Genomic DNA, 9806 nt, shown 5'->3' with positions numbered 1-9806 from the left:
GGTATATCAGACATCTCAGTATTGTGAGTTCTTACTCATAAAAAGATCCCCCTATGAGGTCTTTTTGAAACCACTTGCGCCTGGATGTTCAGCTCTTAGTCTTTTTGCACAGAAGTTTATGGAGGGGTCAGGATGGGTCCTTCCTGCTGTAATCCTTTGAGTAGCTTCCAAGGTACTTTTTAAGATTACTTAAATTAAAAAAAGAAATGTGACTTTATTGGGGCCTATGTCACATGAACTGGAGGCTGCTCTGAAAAGGAGGTTGTGTTGCTTCTCCACTCTAAGATTGGTGTACTTCCTCCTTCTTTTTTGATGAGGGGAACATCTTACCCTGAAACCATGGGGCAGAAAATGGAGAGTTCTAGTTTCATCTTTGATTTTTTTTTTTTTTTCTGATGTGAAAATCCAGGTCCTATCAGAAGTAATCTAGAGTCAGGAGAGGGCATTTGTATCAGGGTGAGGAATCTGAAATTAATTGAGCACTGGCAATGAGTCCTATGTTGTGCTGTACTGAGCAGTTGGTGCAAGTATGGGACTATGCTCTTGAGGCCTACCAGTTGGGGATTCATATCTAATGTGACCACAAGAAATTTTAAAATATAATGAGAGCATATAAAATAACTACAGGAATTGAGGGGGCTATGAGAGTATCAGGAAGGGGTGCAGACTACCATGGGGTACTGGTGTAAAGAAAAGCCTAAGGGCTTTTAGGGATCTCCTCAAATGATCATTTCCAGAAAGGTCCAGCATTTTGTCAGTAATACTGACTCTTGCTCTCTGTCCTTCATGCCTGGAGAAAGTGAAGTAGAGTAGGAGAGTAGGAGGACCCAGCAGTCCTCCTTATAGAGATCGCTATAAAGGCAAGTTTCCCTTGCTAACGTTTCAGTGCTCTACAAGCTAACCAAAAGAATCGAAGGAGAAGACCATGTATTCTGCAGCCACAGTAGATGCTAATTGTGTTAAATTGACTGTTAGGAACTCAGTAACTCTTTACACTGGGTTTTTAAAAACGTGTGTGTGTGTGTAGTTTCCCAACTTACAGAAACATTAAAAAGGTTGGTAAGCATTTAAAGGATATGTTCCTATTCAGTGTCCTTATGTCCTCGTTCTGCTGCAGGAACTGACAGGCTGCTTGTGCAGACATTGACTTGTCTGCAGGTCATTCCCCCTGAGGGTGTCGCTGTGCCACACAGCACTGAGATGTATGGTGGCCCAGATTCACCAGGACAAAAAAATACACACTTCATTATCTACATGCTTCCCTCAAAAAGAGATGTCCGTTTACATTTAATTTTGCTATTGAAATAGTTAAAATAATTTGTGGGCCTTAGAGAGATATGTCCTATCTTGGAAAATTTTATGCTACTTTATCCCTTAACTCTCCTGGATAGATGAAGTGTCAATATGAAAAGATAGTTGTCAAAAAAGACCATTTAGTAAGAGTTGCTGGAATGGGGTCTCTCCTCTGCCACATACCAAATAACCTAGGGTAAGTATTGAGCTGCTTGTTATTTTATCTGTAAAATGGAGGTACTTCATGCCTTGAAGGGTGCTTGTAAGACATAACAGCAAGTGGTAAGTGCCTGCCAGCATGGAAATACTCCATAATACTTCTGTTATTACTGTAAATTCCAACTTTCACTAAAAATGTTTCCTTTTAGTATGTTTGCAGAAAATATCCTTTGGTCAAAGCCACTTAAAGCAGTCACCCTCTTGTTGAGTTCCTGAATTATGTTCCTTTCCCTGCCCTTCCATATGTGGCTCTGACTCAGATACCTCTCACAGGGATGACCCTTACCTCTAGCTCATGGCACTGGGTTCATTAGCCTTCTCCCAAGGATGAGGATCCATCTGCCTGGTGTGGGCAGTGTTTCCTTAGCCCTCCCAACAGCCCTGTGAAGTATAGTCATTAGGAAAACAGAGTAGGAAGGTAAGGAGGAGAAAGGCTCACAGACACCAACAATAGGTTATGCCCTTCTCATTTTTCCTGAGTTTTCATACTATACTCAGTGGTCCTAATGATGCCAGAACAGTTTTTTTTTTTTTTTTTTTTAAGATTTTATTTATTCATGAGAGACCTAGGCAGAGGGAGAAGCAGGCTTCCCTGTAGGGAGCCCAATGTAGGATTCGATCCCAGGACTCCGGGATCATGACCTGAGCCAAAGCCAGACACTCAACCACTTAGCCACCCAGGTGCCCTGATTCCAGACTTTTTGAGGCCAGATTTATTCTGTGGGTTTGGTTGGTGGAATAAGGCAGGTCTGAGTCCCCTGTGTGCTGGCCACCTCCCTAATCCGTCCTGTCAAGAGCTCTGTGAGAGATGTCTGCCTCCCCTCCCATCATCGCTCCCCAGGAGCCAGGTATCACCACTTGAGCTTCAGAGTCGGGAAGTAGGGAGTTGAAGTGCTGTGCACAGTTGCACAGGAGATCTCTTCTGAAAGCCTAGACACAGGAAATGAGCCCCCTCTGGGAAGCAAGGGAACTCCCTTCAAGTCCCTCTTCTGACAGCATGTGGCTGAATTAGTGAGCCAGGCTGGGCAAGCCACTTCCTTAGAGGGAAATGCTTGGTTTCTTTATCTGGGAAGGGAGGTGGTTGAAATAGGTGATCAGAGGTCTCTTCTGGTAATGCATGACTCTTAACACCCAGTGTCAGTTCTACCCACAAGACATGCTCTTGGCCCTGGCACCACTTGGAGGCAGGTCAGAATGAGTCTTCTATCCTCTTGTTAAATATCCTTTTTGAGGGTAGTGATTTTTGGGTTTCTCTGTTTTGTGGGTAGAACGCTGGATGTTTCCATTTATCTCAAGGGGTTTTATTTAATTCCTAGAAAAGTTTTAGAATAAAATCAGTTTTTGTGTAATTTCATTTTAATTTAATGAAATATAAACGTAGTTCACGTTCTTTTTCAGATCTGGTGCCTCAGTAATGAATGCTGGTTCCTGCCTGGTCCATTATTAACCAGCATATAATCCTGGCTCATTCTCTTCAGTCTTTTCCTCAAGGGAGGGAATTAAGATTCTAAATTCTTTTCCTAAATATTTTTACTATTAAACCCTGAATATGTTCTCACAGCCTGTAGGAGGATATTAGCCTCTGCTGACATCTACCATACTGGTAATAGTTCTCCCAGCAGGTACTTTTGATAGTAAACTTAAGCCTTTCTACCTTTAAGTATCAACATTTAACCTTCACATAGAAAGGTCGGCTCATGCCATCTTACATATGTGTGCTGCTATTCTATTTAAGTGGATGGAGTCCTGAATGAGTTGTAATAAAGCTGGATAAAACCTGCAAAAATATAGCCTAAAGTTGGAGTTGAACTATGTGTATAGATTTATTTTTTAAATATGTTACTGTGACTAATAAAAGATAATGGACTGTTTAGGAAAATAGAGAAAAAAAATTATTTTACCATCTTACTATAACTATTATTTAAAAAGATTTTACTTATTCATGAGAGACACAGAGAGAGGCAGAGACATAGGCAGAGGGAGAAGCAGGCTCCCTGCAGAGAGCCCGATGCAGGATTCAGTCCCAGGACCCTGGGATCATGACCTGAGCCAAAAGCAGACATTCAACCACTGAGCCACCCAGGTGCTTCTATTCTTGATGAACTTTAAAACCAGTTTTGAAAGTGACACTCTTCCATATACCCAGCAGTACCAGCAAGTTACAGAGTAGGCATTTGAGATTGAGATTAATGAATAGTGGTAGGGATTTAGGGAGTAAGAATGTTTTGAAACTTTGATTTTAAAGTCAGAGTTCTGAAAATCCTGCAGAAGAAGTGAAAATACATGTCACATTTAACTCTAGTGGATAATAAAAAACTTAACAAATTAGATTTAACATAGGGATGCTGTGTACAGGTTCCAACCTCCCAAGCAAACTAACTCCCAGAGACAGCAATTCCATGCACTTAGTGATTGTGGCAGTTGAGGAGGGGTGGCCCTACTAATAGTGGTCATTTGTTAAGAGTTTACTATATGTACTAAGTACCATGTAAATCATCTCATTGAATTTTCCTTACCATCCTCTAAAATGAGTTTTACTCTCCCAATTTTTCCAAAGAGGGAGTGGCCTTAGGTCAGAGAATTAGCCCAGGCCCCCTTAGCTAGTAGCCAGCAGATTCCAGATTCAAATTCAAGGCCGTCTTGATTCTTATTCTTTTTCTTTTTTTGTAAAAATTTTATTTATTTATTCATGAGAGACACAGGCAGAGACACAGGCAGAGGGAGAAGCAGGCTCCATGCAGGAAGCCTGATGCAGGACTCAATCCCAGGACTCCAGGGTTACACTCTGGACCAAAGCAGCACTAAACTGCTGAGCCACCCAGGGATCCCCTTAACTACTGTATTCTAACCATGCTATTGTTTTGCTGCCTTCAAAGGGCTGAAAACGGCTCTAGGGAGCTGGAGGTAGCCACAGTGACATCTGTTAGTGGAGCTGGTGTGACAGCCCAGGTGCCAGTGTGCGGAGTTGAAATTGAAGACTTTCCATTATTGGTGATACTCTCAGCAATTTGCCCTTGGAAGTCTATTTGGTAATGATTGGTATTTTCTATCTCCTACCATCTCACAAAGTTTGCTCTGTGGTGAGCCCTACAGTTGCCAGGATATTACTGTTCTGGAACCTGTTTAAAATTTTTTTTAACTAAAACAACTAAAGTATCATTTTTTTCTCATTATGAAAACAATCTTGTCATTAGAGAAATCCTAGAAAACAACTGTAAGAAGTAAATAGGAGCACTTGTAATCTACCCAGAGAAAATATATTTTGGGTTCCTCCCGGACCAGATAAGTCTATATATATGCCTGTGCAGTTGGGCACTTGTTAATTAATTTTTCAGGATTATATATATATATATTTTAAATTTAATTTTATTTTTTTAATTTATGATAGTCACACAGAGAGAGAGAGAGAGAGAGAGAGAGACAGGCAGAGACACAGGCAGAGGGAGAAGCAGGCTCCATGCACCGGGAGCCCGACATGGGATTCGATCCCGGGTCCCCAGGATCGCGCCCTGGGCCAAAGGCAGGCACCAAACCGCTGCGCCACCCAGGGATCCCAGGATTATAAATCATACTGTAGTGAATAGCCCTGTTGCCAAATTTTTATGTACCTACTTATTTCCTTTGGATGATTTCCTAGAAGTGTAATTGCTGGATAATATGAACATATTTAAAGTTTTTTGATATATTTCATTAAGTTATCAATTTATACGCCCACACATATCCAACATCCTTGCTGACATTGGATATCTTGCTCACGCCCACCCACACCCTTTTTATTTATTTGTTTGTTTGTTTGTTTGTTTTTCACACCCTTCTTAAATTGCCAAATTTACTCTGGTTAGGATTTGAAATTACCTTTTTAAGCTCTCATACTATGTACTTACCATATAATATCTTTAGTAGTATTTGCAATTCAGACTTAATAGAATAGTTTAAAAAATTCTCCCTATCATTACAAGCAGTAAGTGCAAAGAAGGCAACTTCCCACTACCATCTAATCTTTGAGAACTAGAGATGAAAAGTTGGTAGAGCAAGGCATCTTAAGAGCTGACACCAAAACCATCTGGCCTGCCCTTGTTTCCATTTATCTTGTTTACATCCAGATAAATGTGTGTAAGACAATCTACAAAGGCTAAAAATAAAAAGGGCAGAATAAAAAAAAAAAATCAAAGACTGATTTTATTTCTTCTCCTCTTCAGAGAACTAGTAGAGTCACTCAGGTGTCCTGCTTCCAGTCCAGATATCACTTAGAAGATGCTGCTCACTCTTCAAGTCTTATCCTCTGACAACTGCTCTCTTCTCCACTGTGCCTTGGGCATCTTTGTTTTAAATTTTTCTCCAGCCTGCCTCTGCACTGCTTCTCTGGGCTTGGGGTCAGAAGCCCTGGTTTGTATTTCAAACTCTGTTATTTGATAGCTGCATGGCCTTTGGACAGTTGTAATGCACTTTTAGGTCTCAATGTCTTAAACTTGTGAAATGGAGAGATTTATCATCTTTTCCTCATGCAACTGTGAGAATCAAATAAAATCAAATATATGAAAAGGCTTTGTGAGCTGCATGGCTTTACCTACAATGTAAGGCTATCAATATTATAATCATTTTCCTTCCTTGACAGCACTTTGTTAAAGAGAAAAATGGCTCTAGAAGAGTTGGAGAGAGGGGCCCCTTTATTTGAAGATAGATAGTGGAGGGAATCAGGAGGCCTTAGTCCAGGCTGGGCTCCTCCAGCAGAGGGGGTCTGGAGGGAAGCCATCCAACCTCCATCATCAGCTGAGAGGGTTGGACTTGATTACCTCTAAAGACCTGCACAGCTCTGGAAATCTGTGATGCAGGCCAACAGCAGAGGTAGAGATGCTTCCCTGCCTTAATGGCTACTGTAAGTTGGCTGTTAGGTGAAGGGGTGCTCTGGACACACACATTTGCAGATGTGACAGGTGTAATGCAATAAGAAAGTCAGCAGTTTTGTTCTCTGGGTTATTTGCTAGCATAAAACCTGGGTAATGGGGGCACCTGGGTGGCTTAGTGGTTGAGTGTCTGCCTTTGGCTCAGGGTGTGATCCCGGGTGGGATTCCATCTCACATCTGGTTACCTGCAGAGAGCCTGCTTCTCCCTCTGCCTTTGTCTCTGCCTCTTTCTCTGAACTGTCCCTTGCAGGAAACTCATTTCATCCTGCCATTCTACAGTGTTTCTTCCAAAATGAGGGGAGCCCTGAGATAATTCTGAGTCAGCCAGTCACTGAGTGAAAGTAAGACATTTTCCAGAAGTGTAGTTGTTACGGTGCTCTTTCTCTGGTCTTTCCCCCACCCCCAAGTTATTCTCTTCTTAACTTGGATCTTTGTGGGAAACATACTTAGGAGTTTTAGCATTTTGGAGTCATGTGATTGTTTTCCATAGAAAGAGGAAAAAACTGAGGAAAAGGGTAGAAGATACATTACTGTATTCACCCACATACACATTCATAAACACCCCTACTCCAAAGGCTGAGATTGTGGGTATGTTTGATTAAAATATCTATCTTCTTTCTTTCTTTCTTTCTTTCTTTCTTTCTTTCTTTCTTTCTTTCTTTCTTTCTTTCTTTCTTTCTTCTTTCTTTCTCTCTCTTCTTTCTTTCTTTCTTTCTTTCTTTCTTTCTTTCTTTCTTTCTTTCTTTCTTTCTTCTTTTCCTTCCTTCCTTCCTTCCTTCCTTCCTTCCTTCCTTCCTTCCTTCCTTCCTTCCTTCTTTTCTTTCCTTCTTTCTTCCTTTCTTTTTCTTTTCTACCTTTCTACCTAGTTTTCATAGGATCCCAAAATTGAAGAGACCTTGAAGGAGATCCAGGGTAAAGGGCCCCCTGATATACAATTGCCCTCTGGAATGTCTCTACCTGATATTCACCAACATCTTGGTATGACCTTCTGGTGACAGTCTAATCTCTCTCCATTTTATAAAACTTCCAAATACTTGAAAACAATATTATGTGCCTGTAAGTTTTCTCTTGTTCAAAATAACCCTCTTTAATAATTTATTGGGCAGCCCATCTGATCTATTAGGAATTGAAAGTAATGTAGGGGAGGAAAAACTTTCTTCTGCAACCTCTTAGGTTCTTGTCCCGGGTCCTGTAATTTAAACTGACAAAAGACAGATTTTTTTTAAAGATTTTATTTATTCATGAGAGACACACAGAGAGGCAGAGACACAGGCAGAGGGAGAAGTAGGCTCCATGCAGGAAACTGATGTAGGACTCAATCCTGGGACCCCAGGATCATGCCCTGAGCCAAAGGCAGATGCTCAACCGCTGAGCCACCCAGGCGTCCCCAAAAGACAGATTAATAGTAGAAGGGGTTTGTTATTTATGCATATGGAGGCCTTCATAGAAGAGATACGAAAGACCAAAGAAGTGGTCAGACCTGGGGACTCATTCTATTTTAACGAAGAGTGACAAACTATGGAGAAGTAACTAGACCAAGGGTTGGATTTCTAGGGGAAGTAAATTTTGGGAAGATAGGTATATGAGGGAAACTAATAAAATATGAGGATAATTAGTAGGATTTGTTATGCAGACTCAAGTTGCTACCTTCACTATTGATAAAAGTTGCCTCCCATGATTAAGAGTTATCCTCTCTCCCTAATATGAGAGAGGGAGACAGCTTTACAAAGGGAAAAATTTATGCCCTGCTTTTAGACAGGGGGAGGGAAGAAAGTTTTTCCTGCATTTTATAGTGGCATACTCTGATCCCCTTCATTAGCAAGAAACTGGAAAGAAATAATAAACTAGTGTCAACATCAAATTAAATCCAGTGAATAAGCACTCAGAGTACTAGCTCTGAATAGGATATTTTGCTAGGGATGTGGGAGTGGAACATAAAGCAGAAGTCACAGTTGTCTCCTTTAAAGAGTTTAAGATCCAGAAAATACATAAGACCCAATAAACACTTGAAAACTTAAAAAGCCAAAGCACCTACAAATAGCTGTTCAAAGGGACAGTAGGAAAGTTGTCTCTAAGTAAATGCAAAGTGAAATGCCATGAGAGTAAGTTGAGAGATCACGAAAAGATACCAGTGGGTTACCAGTCAGAGGAGATGGATTTTGAGGAAGAGGCTAAGAATTTGCGGAGAACCTAAATGCTAAGCAGAAAGAACTGAAAGTTCAGTCCAGGGAAAAGGAACTGGCCCAGAGAAAGCAAGGGCTCAGAAACAAAACATTCTGTGGAGTAGAAGCTGAAAATCGAGTTTCCCCTCACGTGGCAAGTTTGGGAAGGTGACTTTATTTAATGAACTGGGCTGGGTCCATGCATTAGACTTAAACCAGTGTCTAAGGAATTGGAAATTTAAACTAGATGCAAGAAAGGAGGGCAAGGTCATCTTTCTGGCGCTAGACTTGCCATCCCAATTCACTACTCCAGAATACTGCTGGTTGTCAGTGTGACAACAACGGGGAAGTCCAGGAGCAAAAGTCACTGATCCCTGGTTCCTGTATGACCCTGGTGGAAAGAAGCTGAGGGAGAAATTTTAGTGAGAGGAAGCCAGGAAAATTCGACAGCATTTGATAGACACTCACTCGGGCTTTCCCCAGGCATCGGCACCCGGGTCTTATGTTGACTAATTCCATCCACCTCGATGCAGGAAATCAGCTTGGCTGCTGAGTAAGTGAAAGTCTGCACGAAACCTGAGTTGCTTACAGCTAGCCTGTGGGTAGCTTGGTTAGGCCACCCCAAAGCAGCTGTTACTGAATTATGACATGGTACAATCTCACTGTCCTGTATTGCCTTCATCCTACCCTCACCAAGGAACGTTATGGTTCTTAGCCATGAGAGTGTACAGCTTTGAGATTTAAGGCTCAGGTTTTCCTATCCCATTCACTTTTCCAGGGCACTTGACTATTTTTGTTTCAGTGAACGTAATGTATCTAGTGACCCCACTATGATTTTACGGGAAGTCTCGCATTTCTTAAATGTTCTGTCGTAAAGCAGTGCATCCGAAACTTTCATGTGATGTGATTCTTGTGAAAAATACAAAGTCTGACTTAATGGGTTTGAGGTGGGGGACAGAGATTTTACATTTTTTTTGCATATATTTTTAGGCACTTTTCTATGTACCTTTACACTTCTGTATATACACGTATACATATATAGTATGTATGTATCTATACATACAGGGTAAGGTCATGCATTATATAAATTGTGTCTTGATATTTTCAACAAATGTTAGAACAGGGGTATTTTTAAAGTTATTAAGTTCTCTTGGAAAACAATTTCTTTTTTTTAAATATTTATTTATGATAGTCACACACACACACACACACACACACACAGAGGCAG

Source organism: Vulpes vulpes, chromosome 1 (assembly GCF_048418805.1).
Source record: "Vulpes vulpes isolate BD-2025 chromosome 1, VulVul3, whole genome shotgun sequence".
Lineage (NCBI taxonomy): Eukaryota > Metazoa > Chordata > Mammalia > Carnivora > Canidae > Vulpes > Vulpes vulpes.
Note: the sequence above shows the minus strand (reverse complement) of the source record.